Source organism: Rattus norvegicus, chromosome 2, assembly GCF_036323735.1.
Source record: "Rattus norvegicus strain BN/NHsdMcwi chromosome 2, GRCr8, whole genome shotgun sequence".
NCBI lineage: Eukaryota > Metazoa > Chordata > Mammalia > Rodentia > Muridae > Rattus > Rattus norvegicus.
Window position 1 is genome coordinate 234298026 of NC_086020.1, and position 19355 is coordinate 234317380.

The 19355-nt window shown below is 38.3% G+C and overlaps 1 pseudogene across 1 annotated transcript in view; it reads right to left on the reverse strand.

Annotated features, from left to right (window-relative positions):
• Positions 1-4457: 4457 nt before the first annotated feature.
• Positions 4458-19355, reverse strand: part of Gbp6-ps2 (guanylate binding protein 6, pseudogene 2) — a 30763-nt pseudogene continuing 15865 nt past the window's right edge. Inside the window, exons 2-11 of the transcript XR_005501366.2 lie at positions 18553-18745; positions 17458-17585; positions 15144-15253; positions 14774-14971; positions 12285-12530; positions 10758-11038; positions 9169-9381; positions 7636-7738; positions 7148-7341; positions 4458-6331 (exon numbers count right to left, since the gene is read on the reverse strand). The product of XR_005501366.2 is annotated as a guanylate binding protein 6, pseudogene 2 (transcript). The remainder of the gene's footprint in view (positions 6332-7147; positions 7342-7635; positions 7739-9168; positions 9382-10757; positions 11039-12284; positions 12531-14773; positions 14972-15143; positions 15254-17457; positions 17586-18552; positions 18746-19355) is intronic.

Below are 19355 nucleotides of genomic sequence, written 5' to 3' on the forward strand. Positions count from 1 at the left end.
GATGGTGATTCTCCCAGAAGTCCTTTTATTGTTGAGTATACTTTTCACTATCTTGGGTTTTTTGTTATTCCAAATGAAGTTGTAAATTCTTCTTTCTAACTCTATGAAGAAGTAACTGAGTTAGAATTTCGATGGGGATTGCATTGAATCTGTAGATTGCTTTTGACAAAATGGCCATTTTTACTATATTAGTCCTGCCAGTCAATGAGCATGGGAGGTCTTTCCATCTGCTGAGATCTTCTTCAAATTTTTTCTTCAAAGACTTGAAGTTCTTGTCATATAGATCTTTTACTTGCTTAGAGTCACACTGAGTTATTTTATGTTATTTGTGACCATTGTGAAAGGTTTCATTTCACTAATATCTTTCTCACCCTGTTTATCCTTTGAGTAAAGGAAGGCTACAGATTTGTTTGAGTTAATTTTATACCCAACACTTAGCTGAAGTTGTTTATCAGACTTAGAAGTTCTCTGGTGTAACTCTTGAGGTCACTTCAGTATACTATCATGTCATCTGCAAATATTTTGACTTCTTCCTTTCCAATTCATATCCCTTTGACCTCCTTTCATTGTCTGATTGTTCTGGCTATTACTTCAAGTACTATATTGTATAGGTAGAAAGAGAGTGAGCATCCTTGTCTAGGCCCTGATTTTAGTGGGATTGCTTCAAGTTTCTCTCCATTTAGTTTAATGTTAGCTACTGGCTTGCTGTATGTTGCTTTTACTATGTTTAGGTATGGTCCTTGAATTCCTGATCTTTCCAGGACTTTTTTCATGATGGGGTGTTGAATTTTGTCAAATGCTTTCTCAGCATCTAATGAAATGATCATATGGTTTTTATCTTTGAGTTTGTTTATATAGTGTATTACATTGATGGATTCCTGTACATAGAACTATCCCTGCATCCCTGAGATGAAACATACTTGATCATGATGGATGATTGTTGTGATGTGTTCTTGGATTTGGTTTTTGAAAATTTTATTGAGTATTTTTGCATCAATATTCATAAGGGAAATTGGTCTAAAGATCTCTATTTGTAGGTTCTTTTGTGGTTTAGTTATAAGCATAATTGTTGCCTGTAAGAACGAATTGGGTAGTGTTCCTTCTGTTTCTATTTTGTGAAATAGTTTGAATAGTATTGTTATTAGATCTTCTTTGGGGTCTGATAGAATTCTGCACTAAAACTATCTGGTTCTTGTCTTTTTTTGGTTGTGAGACTTTTAATGACTGCTTCTGTTTCTTTAGGAGGTCTGGGGTTCTGTAGTTGGTTTATCTGATCCTGATTTAACAATGGTACCTCATATTTGTCTAGAAAATTGTCCATTTCCTCCAAATTTGGTTTTGTTGAATATATTCTTTTGTAGTACTCCCTCCCTCTGTCCTCTGCATACCAGTTCCCTCCTGTTCCCATTTGTACCCCATCCCAACTCTTGGCCATTCCCCTCCCCTTATCCACCCACAATTTTATTTCTGCTTCTGTCTTAATTTGGTTTTCATTGCTGTGAAGAGACACCATGACCAAGGCAACTGTTGAAATGGACAGCATTTAATTAGGGCTGGCTTCCAGGTTCAGAGGTTCAGGCTATTATCATCAAGGTGGGGGCATGGCAGTTTCTAGGCAAGCACACATAGGAGGATCTGAGAGTTCTGCATCTTGATCTGACCCTGACTATTCTGCACTTGGAAGGGTTTCAAAGCCCACTTGCACAGTGACATACTTTCTCCAACAAGACCACATACCTCCTAACAATATCACTCCCTTTGGGCCAAGCATATTCAATCCACAACACCTTCTCAGTAAGATGAATGTGTCTCCTTGAGCATTCCTTGTTACTTTGCTTCTTTGGTCTCTGGATAGTAGCATGATTATCCTTTACTTTAAAGCTAATATCCACATCTAAGTGAATACAGACCATGAATGTGTTTCTAGGTCTGGGACACCTCATTCGCTATAATCTTTTTCTAGTTCCATACACTTGCCTGCAATTTCATGATAGCTGAGTAACACTCCATTGTGTATTTGATACTCTTTTTCACATTCTTCAGTTGAGGTACATCTAGGTTGTTACCAGTTTCTGGCTCTTTTGAATAAAACTGCTATGAACATAGTTGAGCAAGTGTCCTTCTGAGATGGTGCATCAGGCTTTGAGTAGGTATATGGCCAGGAGTGGTGTAGCTGGGTCTTGAGATAGATTGATTTCCAAAGTGGCTGTACAGGTTTTGTACTCCCAACAGCAATGGCAGAGAGTCTCCCTGCTCCACATCATTGCCAGCATGAGCTGCCGCTTGGGTTTTTGATCTTAGTCATTCTAAAAAGTGTAAGATGAGACTTCATAGCTGTTTAGATTTGCGCTTCCACGATGACTAAAGATGTTGAACATTTAAGTCCTTCTAGAAATTTTATTTTTAAAAACAAGTTTCTCTTTTGCTCCAACAAGAAAGGAACAGATTTCTCAGACGTGAACTGACTACATACGTAGTTCTTTAATTTTAGTCTCTGGAGGAATATGAGCAACAAATGAAGGGCATGCCAATTCTGTAACTTTCCATTGACCTGGAGGAATTTCAAGCCCTCAGTAGTTAAGGAATTTTTTTCTTATTTGTAGTGGCAAATATAAAAATATATCCACAAACCCCTTTCTCTTATTGGCTTGCAATGATGTATGTGTATTTAATATGATCGCCTGTGATACTTCTATTCACCCATGTTGTCCCAGAAAAGCCAAAATTTTGAAACCAAAAAAAAAAAAGACTTTTTCTTTTTCTTGGCTGAAAAACTCTATATGAGGTACATTTTAAAACAGGATATCTGGAAGTTGCAGGTCTCCTTGAGACCTGGAACAACCTCTCTTTTCTGCTATTTTTCAAGCTGTGTGCAAGGCAGTAGCTTACACAGGTCTTTATAGATGTAGGCTGGTTATTTTATCATGATATGGTGGATCTGTTACTAAGGCAGTGTGTCTTAGTCAGAAATTAGTGAGCATTTGGCTTTTTAACACATTCTCAGGGCAAATCCATAAATCACCACCCTGTGTCTCTCCCTTCTCCAGCTACCATAAAATTACCTCTTTTTGGACTTCACAGAGTTTGCATACTTATCTATGAAATTCCAAAATGCAAAAAGATCCCACTCTAGAACTCTATCTCTTAATCCTGTAGCTCTAAATAGCATTGTGCTTAAGACAGACAAGACCTATGACTTGTCATACAATACCACCTTATAAAGGCATTCTCCAGCCCACTAACTAATCTTCTAACACTTCTATCTTGCCCATTACTAATGTATGAAGGTTCTTACCACATGGAGTAGGTCCTTGGGAATATTACAACAACATTCTGTCTTACCCACATGTTGGTGCTCAAATTTACAAGCTACTTTCTCATATCCCTTCTTTACTTCTCAGTATACTGTTTTAGACCTTAAGGATGACCATGTTAGCATTTCTTTTTACACCCAGATTTGTTTCACATCTTTGCTTTTACCTAGAAAGACCCTGACACTGGAACATTGTCTCAGATTACTTGGATCTCTCATTCAGATCTTATATCTATACTTTCTTTTATCCAGTCACACCTACAAACTCACTCTCTATCACAGACAGTACCTATAGTTCCTCACACCACCTACCATTAAGGAAGAGATTCTCTTCTTCCTGGAACTGACTGATGATCTCAATCTGGATTCCTGATTTTGATCTTACCAGGCTGAGAAGGGTTGGTATCAACTAAAGAGAAACCTATCAAGGCATTCCTCAGATTCTTTACCTTCCTAACCCTGTGACCCTTTAGTACAGTTCCTCATATTGTGGTGACCCTCCAATCATAAAATTATCTTTGTCGATGCTTCATACCTGTAGTCTCCAAAAGCTTATCAAAGTATACATGCACTCACTCTGTCATAGCAATACACACATATCACCATGAACCCCCTCAAACACCCTAATCTCCCACATACCTACGTGTCTATCCCCATACTTAAATCTGCTGTGCATACATACCACACACACACATGCATCCCCATATTTACACAAAGGTATGATGGTAGATATGACCAACACTTGAAACCAAGAAACACCAGGAAACAAGCTGGACACAGCTGTTTTCTCAAAGTTATAGATACAGGTAACATAATTGTGTATGCACGCAGGTGTGTATGTGTGTGTGTGTGAGTGCATGCATGTATATATGTAACTGCATGAGTAAATTGTGTGTGTGTATGAGTGCATACATGTATATATGTAACTGCATGAGTAAATTGTGTGTGTGTGTGTGTGTGTGTGTGTGTGTGTGTGTGTGTGTGTGGAGGGGGTGCTTGTGTGCAGATGCAGGTAGAAGCTCACAATCAAGAAAAAGCTTCCAAGTATGAAATTATTTGACCCTCGTTCTTGTATAACAGGCTTAACCACTATATATATAAAGATATATATGTGTGTATATACATATATATATAACGATATATATAAATATAAAGATACACACACATACACACACACTATTCATTGGCTGTGGTGTGGATTTCAAGATCATTGCATTCAATATCACTGGGTGTCATATACTGTAAAGCAAGGAATTAAAATTTAAAGTCCTCAATGAGAGGTCAGAAAGAGGTTAAACCAAGAGGCACAGTCATCCCTTCCGTCTCCTGGAGGCTGACCTGAGCTCTTTTCTAGTCATCCTGCCATGACTTCCATCCCATCATTGATGTTCTTGTTCCATGCATCTGCATTACCAATGTTTGTCATTTTTAAAATATTTGAGTGAATAATAAGTTCATGAGAAATGTAAAAATGAAAGAAGAGTTAACTCAATGTTAGTAGCCCTCCTCTAGCCTACCTCAGCTAGCTGTATCCACTCCTGTGGTCGTCATGAATACCAGATTATTTTGTATTTTACTGGACATTGATAGTAATATATTCAAATCCTCATTACTCTCTTATGTCAGAGCAGCAGTTACAAACTGTGTGTCATTTTTCAGCTACAGTAAATTTTGAACACTTTCTCACATTAGTAAAAAGTTTGGGTGGATGTAGAGTTTCCATTCCTGTTCACCACCAACATCTAAGAGAGGAACATTAAAGTTATTCCAGAATTTTGACAAGTTAATAATCCTATGACACATCTATCAATACAAGTGTTAGTTCACTGGGGTAAACGACATATGTGCAAAATTCCTGGTATGGATTCTCCAGGTTAGAGCTACATGCAAGTTAAGTTTAGATATATAATCGAAACGCATCCCTCCTTACCACCAAACAGGAGGCTGTCAACTCCAACAAGCCAGACCCAACTCATGATATGCCGATATGCAAATAAAATATCAGCCTGTTGGTTATATTTTGCAGGATTTTATTTAATCAAAACATACTTTCTCACATTTATGCCTATTAAAAATATGGTTGGTAATCTCATCTCAAAAAAAGCTTGTGATAAGTAACACAGAATTGAAATAGGCATTGCAAACATTTACTTCTCTTAACATTGTTAAAAATTTCTGAGATTATAATATAATTACATTTCTCCCCTCTTTTCCCTACCTCTAAACACTCCCAATATACTTCTCTATGCTCCCTTTCAAATTCATGGATTCTTTTTTCTTAATTGCTATTGCACACACATATTTTATCTATATACATGTACTTTCCTAAATATAAGATGATCTGCCTATACAGTGTTACTTGCATATATGCTTTCATTTGGTACGTAATAGCCAACGGTGTGCCCTTCCCTGGGGAATATTATTTCTTCTGGTCTCAGGGTTCCATAGCTACCTGTAGTTCTTTTTGTAAGGTAGAGGTCTCATGGGCATTTTCTGTCTACTTTGCCTTATTTCTTGTTGTATTGGTTCAGCTCATGTATAGACAATAATTCTGATGGGAATTTATGGGTGCACGATTTGCCTCTGTGCCTCAGTGAAATCATTTTCATGAGTAATTTCTTTTTATTTATTAAAACTTTAGTTGTTTTTCTATTTTTTGTGCAAGAGCACAATGGTCTCTGACATTCATTGATGAATCTCCAATTTAAAACTGCAGTTGAGTGAATCCATGAGGACAGATACAGTACAAAGTTGCATATAACAGCATTGCTACTGCATATGAAGCCTTCTTACTGTACTTTACTATGTGGCTCATTTTGCTATATATGAGCTAAGAATCTTCATCCCCACATCACTCAACAAAGGAAGTATTTCAATTAGTATATCACGAGCAACGTCAAGGATCTTCTGAATTGAACTTTGTTTCATGGCTTTAATCTCTTCATCTCTCAGCTTTATTTCTCTTCTTAAATCTTCATATTTCTCCTCAATTCCTTCAAGAAGTAGATCTCTTAGGGCCTAACAAAAACAGACAGTCTATTTCTCAGAATACACATGACTGGTATTTCATAATAAGAGCATCTGAGCAAATGTGTACATGTTTCCACAATCTTATAAAAAATAGAATTTGGCAAGTGTGTACAAAACTCAAACATTCACCTGAAGACCCAGAGAAGCTATGGCTGATATTTCCTTACAACTCTCTCCATGGGATGATGGAGACTTCGGGTTATGACAGCCCTGAGAACTATGGAGTAAGGTACAACATCTGGGGTGGGGGAGTTGAGGGATTAACTCACACCAGTCTCAGTTTCATTGAACTGAGCCAACACCATCTGTCTCACAAATGATGGTAAGTAACTGTTGCCCTTGAGAGTAGGGCTGCCAAGCTCTGGGATAGGAGAAAGACTGCATTTGTATTGTACTCCATTTCTGTAGAATGCAGCAACCAGCTCTGGAAACAGACAGTGCTGAAATCAGAGCAGCGAATTCACATCCTGTCTCATGTGATTGTTTCAAAGACATCCTTGACTGTCCTGCTAAGAATTCTTAGAGTGAGCTGAGGTGTTTTTCAGGTGGAGGAAAATGAGACCACTCTAAAGCATACAAGATTGGCCGCCGGAGAAAGGTTGGCTTCATTCCAACATAGGTTACTAACACTACAGGAGGTGGTTTATCTCTATAATTAAGGTCTTCACTTGGATTAAGGTGGATCTGAGGTTTTCGTGTTTACATGTCATTGGGGGTTCTCTCTGGGATCATGAATTCCTAGTCAACATCACATATTTCCAGGAAAGCCATAGTTGGTCATGTTTTCATCCCATCAAGACTCACCTTCAGCTTGTGGTCCAGAACCCTCTCCTTATCTCTCAGAATGTTCTCCCTTTCCATCTCCATCTTCTTCTGCAGCTGGGTCATGATTTCTGAGAAGCTTCTCATTTGAGTCTCAGTCTCTTGCTCTTGCTTCTTCTGTTGCTGCCTCTTTAACTCCAGCTCCTTCTCAGCTGCCTCATTCTTGGCCAGTTCAACTGTTCCACAAGGGATTTAGAGAAGGAAGAAAGGACAATCAGAACTGAGAGCTGCGCTCCTGATCTCAGAATTCAGGCTGATTTCTACATGAAATACTCTGAAACTTCACATCACCATGCAATGGCTCCCTAGGTGATGGAAATGAACTGACTGCCTAGGCATGCAACACCAGCCTCAATCAGTTTTCAGATCTAGAAGAGGATGCAGGAGGGAGGTTCCTGTTTGGGAGATCTTCCTATCCATCAATCATGGGCTCTCCAGCAAGTCTGGAAGAACTAAGCCCTTCTCTGTACCTGCCATAGCTCTCTGTCCATCACTGAGAGCTTTGTCTGACTGCAAGATGGACTCCTCCACAGTGATCTGTGACTTCAGGAAGTTCTGGAAGACCTCACTTGCCTGGGTAACAAAAAAGTGAAAACCTTAAACAACAAGGGTGTAGTTTTCTGATGGAAGAGGTACCATTCTTTGACATTTCGACCCTGTCTGCCGTATTTTAATCCTGTGTTAGTTCACATGTGTGTACTGTAATTCTCTGATTGTAACAAAGTCTACCATCTTTGCTGAGATTGAAGAATTAAACCTCTGTAAAAGCATTCTGCTAGCTCTCTAGCCTCATAGTTCAACAGTGTTTATATCTGCTCCTTCTTGTCATGATGCCCCTGATAGCTTGATTCCTTTACCTGCAAGTAACATGCACACATACTCCTCTTCAAACAAGGCACCTAGCACCTCAGACCCTCCCACTGTGTTCCTGCACTGACTACACATACATTCCTCTCTGAATGATAGTATAAGTGTCTGCACCCCTAAGTCAATCTTGTCATTAAGTTTCTATTCAACTGTATAACCTATGTTTGCATCCAACAGAATAACAAGGCCAATCTGTACTCTAGTAGATTTTATTGCATGCACAGTGCTGTCTGGAAAACTTTGTCCTTCAACTTTTATGAAGAATACCCATAGTTAGAATCTTATGCCTATGCACAATTGAGCATGTATATGATTAAAATCAGATGAGCTATGTGTGAGAAAGGGCATGTGCATTTGATAAATTGAAAGCATAACTTAATCTATCCTTCAGAGTAGAGAGCCACTCAAACTATGGCCATTGTAACTGCCTCTGCCTTCTTTTAGATAGGACTTGTGCCATTTTAAAAGCCTCACTCATATGGTCGCTGTAGATCTGGCCAGCATACACTTCTCTCATCTGTATGATTGTTTCACTCTGAATGAACCTGCCATGCTTCTTTGGCAGGTCTGTGTGAGCTTTTCTGTTCATTGCATCCCTCAACTGCACAACGGAGATCCTGTTAAGAAGTAATTCATCCTGATTCTGAGTTTTAAACTGATATTCCAATGAGGAAAATAACACTGACTCGATTTAGGAAATGATATCTCAATATATTAGCACTATCACCACCACCACCACCGCCGCCATAATCTCTTCTGCTGCCTCTATGTCTTTAAGTTTGATAACTAGTTCATATTTAACAAGAACACTCTATTTGTCTATGCCATCTAAAATAATAAAACAATATAAACTTTTTCCTGCAATAATATGTACATTTGGATAAAAAATTATCAGATTATTCAACAAATCAATGTTCTCTTTCATTTGGATTTATATTATAAATATTACTTCCAGAGGAAAGAAATAGAAATTATTTACTATCATGCAGTATTTCATATATCTAAGACTAGAATGGTCATGGTTTATTCACTCTGCTTTCTCTCCATAAAAGCCTAAGTGCTCTTAGGAACCAAGAGCAGCAGTCCAGCTCTCACTGTGCCCTAGCTGCCCAACCACACCTGCCCTCACCCCTCACCTTCACTCCCTTACAGGGCACTTGCTCATAGTCCTGCTCAACCTTCTTGATGGCCTCTAAGTAGAGACTGTGGCCTCCAGGAACATAGAAAGCTCCATGTGTGATGCTTTCCCTCAGGGATGCTGAGAGCTTGTCCAGTTCAGCTTGGCATTGACTGAGAGATGCTGATTCATTCTGTTCCATGAAAGCTCCCTTCCTTTCCTCTACGATGACCTGCAGGGTGAGTAAGGGAAGACAAATCAAGTGCATTTTTATAAGAAAGGTGCCACTGTGTTTGTTCTAGATAGAGCAATGTGACAGTCCCAGAATGAACTGGGACAGGATGAATGGGGGACTGGTTCTCTGTGGTCACCATGAGTTCCTTCTGTAAACATTTGTAATTTCCTTGGCTTCAACCCATTAGCTATATGAGTGAGGTGAGTAAGCATGAAATCTGTGTTCTTCTTCATCTTTTAGGATAAAAGGGTTTCCACAAATCAATAATGACTGTAAAGTTCAGTGAGGAGGGGACAGATAGATTCCTTGGGAGAATATGTTTTGGTGCAGGTCAAAATATTTGCACAGAAAATCCACCTGTTGGTTCTGAGTAGGTTTGTTATGAACAGAGAAAGTAGTGAGTGCTTCATGGAAGGACATTATTCCTACCACTACATCACTTTACACTATGGACTAACTTCAAAAGATGGAATTTGCTGACCAAGAAGAAGTCTTAACCTAAAAAGCTTCAGTGTATCAACTCCCTGAAGGATATGTGAACTCATTAATTTTTAGTGACACTTTAAATAGAAAAAATAGATCATCAGTTCTGAGATTGATAAACATTACTGTTTAGAATACTGATGAGAAAACAAACATTTACTATGTTTGAGTGTTAATATTTAAACTTTTTTAAAAGATAAAAAACTGAAATTTACTTAACCGTAGGAACCTGCCAAAGTCACTTTTCTATAGCTGATTATAGACAAGAAAACCCACAGAGATGAGATGTAAGGGAAGAGCAGAATGCCCCCTGACACATTAAAGACAGAGGGGACTCTAGAGCCTCTAGACAACACCCAAGTTCATCTGGCACTGGATTTAAGGTTGTTGGAATGCACTGAATAGAGACCCATGCATCCAATGCTGCACCTGACTTGACAAACTGTGACTTATAAGTACATATTTTTGAACACACTAACCGTATATCAACTTATTCTATATCAATAACATGAACTTAGATTAGAGAGATGGCTCTGCAGTCAAGAACAATAACTGCTCTTCCAGTGAGCAAAGGTTCAATTCCCAGCTTCCACATGGCAGCTTAAAGCCAGGTGTAATTTCAGATACAAGAGATCCAACGCAACCTTCTAGCATTCATGGTCACCACATACTTACGCTACACAGGCAAAACACCCACACACTTAAAAAAAAGAACTACTAAAAATGAGAAGCATCTAATAAAGAAAGGGGTATTGTTGTGTTGAAGAACCCATTACCAATTAGTATCTGGACCCCTTTATGACAAGGATGCAGCATAGATCAAAAAGCAGATTCAGACCTATCTGGCAGAAGGGTGGGCATCAGTAAGAAGAAATGCTAAGGTACATTACAGTAAGCTTCTTCTGGAACTTCCACTGGTCATCCTTGAAGGAGTGCTCCATGAAGACAGCGATGGCTTCCTTCTCACAGGCTGAGTGCACATCCAGCAGCTCCTGGAGCGTGTCTGTGGGGAGCCTCACTCGCTGGGCCATCTGCTCACTGTAGTGATCAGCTGCCTTCTGCACAGCTGTGGAGTTCTCATGCTCCGCCAATGTTTTTACTGCATTCTCCAAGCAAGGTACTGTCCCAGTGTTGATTGCATCCACGTAGGTCTGCACTAGATTCCCCAGTCCTAGGTAAACATCATATTTAGGGTGTGCTGGAAAATTTTCACTCCTTATTGTACAAGATGTTGTAGTGTACATCCTCAAAAGCCCCACCGTACTGAATACACACTTCTCTTTTCTTCCCTCTGCCCTCCTTGTCCTCATCCTTATGCTGTTTATGAATCCATTTATGAAAAACTCATGAGTTTTTATTATGTATTTCTTTTTGTTGTTCTTCACTCCTCTATGAAATTAAATTAATGATTAATGCAGCTTGTTTAAAGGATTCCTAGCATACTTTCCCATCAAAATGAATGAAGCAGCCTATTACATAGAATAAATTCTTTAATTTTTGAGTTCATTTCCAAATGAAAATGTAGAGCTTTTGTCTAAGAAGGTCAAGAGTTTCAAGGCAGTGAGACAGGTTAATACAGCATGGACCTGTCTCCGCCTGGGCTACTATAGAGTTCTCTTGTCCACAAAGTCTGCTGTGTATGGAAGATTAAGTTTAAATTTGTTTCTCACTCATTTACTAACAATGCATACAAGGTCTGTTGTTTATTTTCAGACTCACTTAAATTAACTGAAATCATTGGTTGGCTGGGTGATAGGCTGTGACACTAAGGATTGAACTTACAACCCGATATGACATCCACAGCTCTATTTTATATTTATCTATTTTATCTATTTATTAATTAATTTGCTTTTGTGATCCTGAGCATTAAGCCACTGGCCTAATGTGCATTCTTAGTAAGTGAGCTTTCTTTGAATTATATTCCCAGTCCTTTTCTACATTTATTGGCTAAGTTATGTAATTTGCATGTAGGTTAGTTATTTCTGCTTTTTGGGACTGAGCCAGGGCCTTGTCCCACTATAAGCACTTGCTGCTTTACTGTACTCAGCTCCAAATTCTTCTGCCTGTTTATTAGCCTCAGACAATTTTCACCTTGGCTGCCATCAGGCATAGGATCCCTGCTACCTCAGCATCCTATATGGCTGGGATTACAACTGTGTACCAAAACATCCATCATAAAACAAGGTTTACATCTCTCTTGAGAAACCATTACCTTACATGGCTTAGCATTATGCAGGTTGCTCTTTCTCTTAAGTAGAGAGGCGTTCATAAAAAAAGTGGATTTCCACTTATGACACAGACTTCTGCATTCCCACATTCTTATATAGCAAATATTACTGCAGATAATTCTAGCCAAGAACCCAGACTTTGCCTTATACTGACCCAGAGAAGATATAAGCTTTGCAAAAGTGACTCACGACTCCCAGTGACCAGGATCCCCTCTCCAAGTCTCTTGCCAGTTGCATGGGTGAAGATATAAGAACAAAAGTTCTTCAATTGTTCCTGGAATTTAGGGTTCATTTGACTTTTTGGTATGCTCTCAATCTTGGATAAGAGTTGTGGGTCACTCACTGGCCAAACAAAGACAAAACACTTCCTCCTAGGAAAGAATTGTCTGATGCATTCCCTTGGCCGGTTGGATACCAGGGTTTGGGGATCCTGCCCTGAGGAAGAAGAAAAGCAGATAGATCCATAGGCATATATGGTGGAGGGTTAAAAAAGAGTCAGTTTTGTTTTCGGGGGTTGATTGGTTGGATACTTAGTTGGTTTTGGTTCTCATACAAGAATACAAGACTAGGCTAGGCTGACCCAGAACTCACTATATAACCAAAGATGACTTGTAACTCCTGCTCCTTCTGCTTCTATATGCTGAGTATGAAACCACAGGTGTGTGTTAGCACACATAGATTAGAAGTTACTGGACACCAATCCTAGCACCTTAGGCAAGCTCCACATCAACTGAGCAGGTAATGATTTACATTCTTTTTATTTTATTGTATTAAATTTATTGCTAGAGCTTATATATAATTATATATAAATATAAACATGTGCATTGTTTATTGTTATACAAATATATTTTATTGCATAGTATATTTATATAAAGTTAATAATTGAATATAATAATACAAAATTATATTTTATATAAGTTTATGTCTATAATTATATGTAACTTAATGTACATAATTTACTGAAGTATATTTGCTTTTATACAATATAATCTGTTTAGAGTTTTCCTTCCCCATCTGCTCCCAGATTCTCTACATTCTCCCACTCACACAAATCCACACTCTTCCTTTTCCTCTCTCACTAGAAAACAAACTGACCTATGATAATAATGATAATGATGATAATAATGATGATGGTGAGGATGGTAAAAAAAATTGACTGGGACAAAACAAGCAAACAGGAAAAAAATTCAGAGAAAAGACAAATGAAACACACACACACAAACAATGAAATCTACACAGAAGACCCATGCAAAAGTTTTGGGACAATAATACATAAGCAAAATACTTGTAAGGTTGAAAGATGCATAGACAAAGCATTGTAAGACTTCCCAAAGCACTAAGAGTTCCCTTTGTGTTGGTTATGCACTGCTGGTCCTGAGTGGTTTTTTTTTTTTTTTGAAGGTTATCATATATACAAGGCTATAGGATAACATTCACACCTTTTAAAAATTGATGACCCATATTTCTTTGCAAATCAGGCTTCAACTAAGGAAATACCTATGTAGACATGGAAGACTAAAATTATTGCTAGTTTTAAAGCATTCTACGCTTGGATGTAGTTTGGGGTAATAAGTGGCTTGTATAAAATTACATGATTACTAAATTAGTGCCTTACTGATTGAAAAGTTAGATTTAAGTCTAGATTATTCTCAGTTTTCTGTAGAAAACGGTAAGTGGGAAAGGTTGAGAAGAGGATTCATGACAATACCACTATGATACTAAAATTAGTCTTGAAATAGGAAGCTATTTTATAGTACAAATGTCCAAAGAACACTTAAAATGTCACCACTGCCTTTAAGACTAATATGGACAGGAGCCACTTCTCTTCAGACTCTGAGCAGGACTTTATAGAAACTGACAGCAGTTGGTCCTCCTAATCCTGGAACAGTAGCTTCAGAATGTTTGCCAACTATGGGAATGAAGGAAGAAGGAGTGAAGGAGAGTTGGTGTTTCTTCAAATCTTTCATCAGTGACATAGCTGTGTAGATACAACACATTGAAACTACTGCCTGAGATTAGAACAAAAGCCTGTGTTGAGCAGGAAGTCATGATGGAGATGGTAGCATGCTGTTCTGATGGGTTTTAGACATATTGAAAAGGTAAAAAGTTGTAAGTTGAGGAGACAGTTTTCTTTGTTGCTATTTAAAAAACATTTTATGGAGAATATACCACCATGAGTTTGTTAAAGTTGTATTTCTAGTTTGGAACAATTAGACCAAGTATGTGAAAAATATTATTTCAACAGGCAGCTTTTTGTTGAGATTTTGTGTCTAACAAATAAGAATCTAGTGGTTTTCAGCAACAAAATCAGGTGCCAAGGGAGCAGAGAGGAGTGCTTGCTGTGCAAAATTTTTCCTCTTTTCTCATTTGATGCTAAGGTATATCGTGGGTAAAGTGCAAGTTGACCTTAAATATCCTTGCTTGGTATTGGGCTTTGCTCTTCTTGAGATTAAACTTCTAACCTTAAGCATATCCACCCAACTCCTAGCTCCCATTTCTACAGACTTCAGTCTAGCATGAAATGCCCATGTAACTCCAGATGTGAGAGAAATACTCAGTGAATGCCCCCCATATTAAGATACTCTGTCAAATGCCCATGTTACTCACGAGACATGACAGAACTGCTCAGTGTCCATCCCAATATTAAGATCCTCTGTACCCTGTCCAAGCTCTGATACCTGAAACCAGCTTCAAGGCATTCTCCAGGTACTGATCTTCCGTGATGCAGTGACCATCCAACTTCAGCTCCAGAGTGAAGTCCCGTACAGTCCAGATAAAATCTGGAAAAAAAGCCCACAAACTCTCTAGCATCTTCTAGCCCATCAGACCTTGGGGAAGACTTTGCTCTGATGAGCTCTGTGAGTTTTGTCACATAACCAGGACCTGGTTAAGGAAAAGGAACCCAAATCACAATTCCTTTATTGAAAAAGTAAGCACAAACATTTTTTTCCATCCTATCTGATCCTCCAGTAGAAACTCAGCCATGCAAAACTCTTATTCCCCTAAGTTCCTCAGTAGAAGATAGGACATTGGTTCTTTGAAGGATACTGCAGCTTCTCCAGGGCCTGGTGGTTGATGGTACTCATGCTGTTATAGACAAAAGTGCTGCTCAGAAGCACAGCCAGGGCGAAGATCCAGTCATCATTCCTAGGGTCACCCTAAAAGTCACACGGAAAGGGTCTTTAGAGCTAAGTCTTTCCTTAATTCTCATTTAAAGCTCATCCAGATCTTTGCTTGCTTGAGTTTCAAGTAATTCATTAGTTCAGTGAAGAAACAGGATGTTAGGACATGAGCACACATTTTAGCTTTAATGATTACATCAGGATTTTTGTTGTTGTTGTTGTTGTTGTTGTTGTTATTACATTTTTCTGATAATAAAATTTTAATGATATTCTCTTTAACATGTTTTCTTTCTTGTTTTAAAAAAATTTATGATGGCATGGATTAACACACTGAATATTATAAAACTTAACATGGTGTCTGGAATAAAATCAGATGTTCAATGGTGGGGGCTAGCATTTAATCAGTTAGCATGTATTTGACTCTTCTTGTCCATATGTTTCACAGAAGTGATGCCTCCAATCGTATCCAGTTAAAGACAATAAGCAGTCATTTATGTCAACTAGATATTTTATGCTGTCCTTATACTCCACTGAAAGTAACGAGAATGGCAAATTTATAAGATTCGTTCAACAGAAAGAGCTTTTCTGTTAATAATAATTAAGAGAATTACAAGAATTGCCATATCAAATTAAATATAGGTATAAAGGTTGGAAAAAGAGCACTGGCTAAGATGTTGTGCGAGCCAACTGCTAACTGTTAAGGACTTGGTAGAGTAAGTACATGATGGACTCATGATACATGAAGGTAGAAGCCAGCACGCCAGCATCCTCTAGATAAAAACACCATTATAAACGGAACCTGGGAAATCCTTCCAGCCAGCATAGAGTAACTTTGTTTGCTCCTGGAGAGGGTAAAAATTGAATGGTGAATTCTCAGGCAAGATGACAAAGGACCCTAAAAATCAGTCTATCTTGTTTATATAAATTATACTACTGTCTAAATTGTAGCATAATACAGAAATTATATTTTTTTGTGAATGGTGCATAAAGTTTAGCCCTGAGCCCTTAAATAAATGCAAAACTAAAACAGATTAGTAGGAGATTTTCCATGGACATTTTGATGAAAGGAAGTATTTTTCATGCAGCAAAATTTAAAAGTAACTAAAAAAAACAATCTTACAAGCTGTGCTAAAGAATAAAATTCTTAAATAGTGGGAAGATAACTTTGGTGTCTGGTTCAAAAAGGAAAGTAGGATCCTTAATTCCACTTTGGAAAGATATAAAGACCAATCTTCCTTACAAGTCAGTCTTAAAACAAGATAAAATTGAAAAGAAAAATGTATTTCATAATGTAAAAAATAACTGAAAAATTCACCTAAAAATGTTTGATTTGATCGAAACTCGGAAGTATGGTTGGTCTCACAGCTGAGTTGAATGTTCTGTGTGTAGCTAATAAATATCCACAGGAAATGCCATTCATAGTTAATGCTGACTTCAAAAGGGCCCGTTCATGGAGACAAGTTTCATTGTCTCTCTGCTTCTCTAGGGCACATTTACCCTTATCAGCTTGTGATGAAGCCCATAAAGCACAGAATTGACCACATTCTAGGGAGGACTAATGCTCAGGCTCTGAGAGAGCTCATGAATGACCCTTTGGAGGTGTCAGCCTGGCAATGAGCCAGGTCTACAGGGCAAACTTCAGATTGTGAATCATTATTCCAGTTCAAGGCAGAGAAATCATTTTTGAAACATAGCTTCTTTGGAAGTCAATGAACCTTGGGGGTGCACCCATTTCTCTCAACCTTATTTGTTCCCCCTAATATTCCAGAGGTGTTTATCTAGAAGTTCATGCCAATGAGCCTCACCACATGTCTGTTCTCATGGGATCCCACCTTACTTAAATACTGATGAATCAATAGCAATAGATTAAAGCCATTGGGTACATATGTCTATGGAACTGTATTCAGAGCAGAATCTTTCCTATCTTCTCCACCATCTTGATGCTAATTCTAAAAGACTAAGACTGAGCTGTTAAAAGACTATTGGCTCAGTTCCCTATAATCATTCATTTTATTGAAAGGAAGTAAATGCTTTATCTAACAGAGCACAATATTTGACTTTTTGTTGTTGTTATTATTGTTGTCCATGGAAGTGTTGTTAAAAGCATCAAGTTCAAGTCATCTTCTATAGTTTTGGTTCTAGAAAGTGAGATTATACCCTACGTGTGAAATTGCAAGAGATTATTAAAATACAAAGTGAAATCAAGAGTAACATCATGCGTCACTCACTTGCTGACTCACCTTTTCTACATCCCCAAGACCCTCAGTGTCTAGAAGGATCAGGGTGTGACTTGGCTTTGTTGGGTGAGGCACACACCACATCCAGATGCCCTTGGTTTCAGACTGAACTGTGCATCCCAGAGGGAAGCCTGAAGGGAAGAGGAAAAGAATATGTGTATACATAAATATATATATAATATACATGTATATATGTATGTGTATGTATACGTGTGTGTGTGTGTGTGTGTGTGTGTGTGTGTGTGTGTGTGTTGGCTTATAGACCAGGCAACTAAGGAACTTCAAATCATTATTTCAGTATGCCAGAACATCCCCCAAAATAAAATAAGGTAGTCCCCATGTCACTATGAGAATTTGGTTTCATTTAGCATCTGCTTTGAGAACCAAGAAGTCAGCCCTATGGACAATGCCAAGTAAGGGTCCAAGGTGGAAATGAAAAATCATCTTCTGAGTCCAATGAAGTGAAGTCTTTGATGACAAGAATGAGTCTGAACAAGCAGGCTTTAAAGACTGAGATGAATGGAGACAGGAGGATCAATTCAACATTATCTTAGGTTACATAGTGAGTTCTAAACCACACTGGGACACTTGAAACCAGACTCAAAGAAGCAATGTATCTGTAAATAAATGGGTAAATTAAATTTTCAAATAAAATAGAAGATGGATGGCTTGAAACATATAAAGGTATGAGGGAATAGACGAGGAACTGAAAGAATAGTAGTTTACTTTAAACATTGGTAAATGAAGTATGGGGAATTCATGGTGTAAGGCTTATTCCAGAAAGATTGCTGTATTTTAGATAACAAAGTCACCTGAATGTGACGTACCTGTTCCACACAGAAATCAAAGCGTTTTTCAGAATAGAGGAGATGCAGCAGAAGAAGTCAGGTAAGAAAAAGTTAAAACAAATTGTGTAGGGTTCTGAGGAGCAGCATAAGATATTTAACTAATAGAAGTAAAACAAGAAAAAGGATTGAAGCCTATGATTGACTCAAGGTTAGGACAGTGGGTTGGCTTTCCGATATGTGTCTCTAGTACATGTAAGAGCCTGAATCATAAAGATATGGAGCCTTGGCCTCTGTCTACGACAACACTCACCTTGGTTCTGACCAGCCAGGCAGTTCATCAGGTAGGATTTTCCTGTGCGGTACATCCCTACAGTGGCCACCACAACCACAGGCTGAGAAATATTGTTAAGAATATGGATGGCTTCTGGATTCACCAGCAGCTGCTTGTTCTTATTTTCGACCAGACACATGGGGGACTTCATAGTTCCTGGTGCCATGACAGCCTGTAGAACCAAAGAGACTGTCATTCCAATAAGGCATTCGGAAGGTATTTCGAATGGTAGTTATTCACGGCATGCACATCATAGCTTCCTGACTGTGAACTGGACTAGTTTCCTCAGCCCCCATCAAACCACAATGACAGAAACTGCACATGAAAACAACAATATTTTCTTGTTCCATGTATAGAATCAAATACTCAAATGTTTGGTCAGAAGACAAGGCAATACATTCTATGGGAATGTCAGGGGCAAATGTTTGTCTCGGAGTTCCAGCTGACTCAGGCTTTTCTTGGTATTGGCCATTTCACTGATACCTCCTGCCCTCTTTCGATAACTTCTATCTTTTTTCAAATTTCCTTCTGCTTCTCTCTTTAAAGTGACTTTAACCAACTGAGTGAAAGATCTATATGATAAGAACCGCAAGTCTCTGAAGAAAGAAATTGGAGAAAATCTCAGAAGATAAAAAGCCCTCCCATGATCATGGATTGGCAGGACTAATATAGTAAAAATGGCCATTTTGCCAAAAGTGATCTACAGATTCAATGCAATCCCTATCAAAATTCCAACTCAATTCTTCATAGTGATAGGAAGAGCAATTTGCAAATTCATTTGG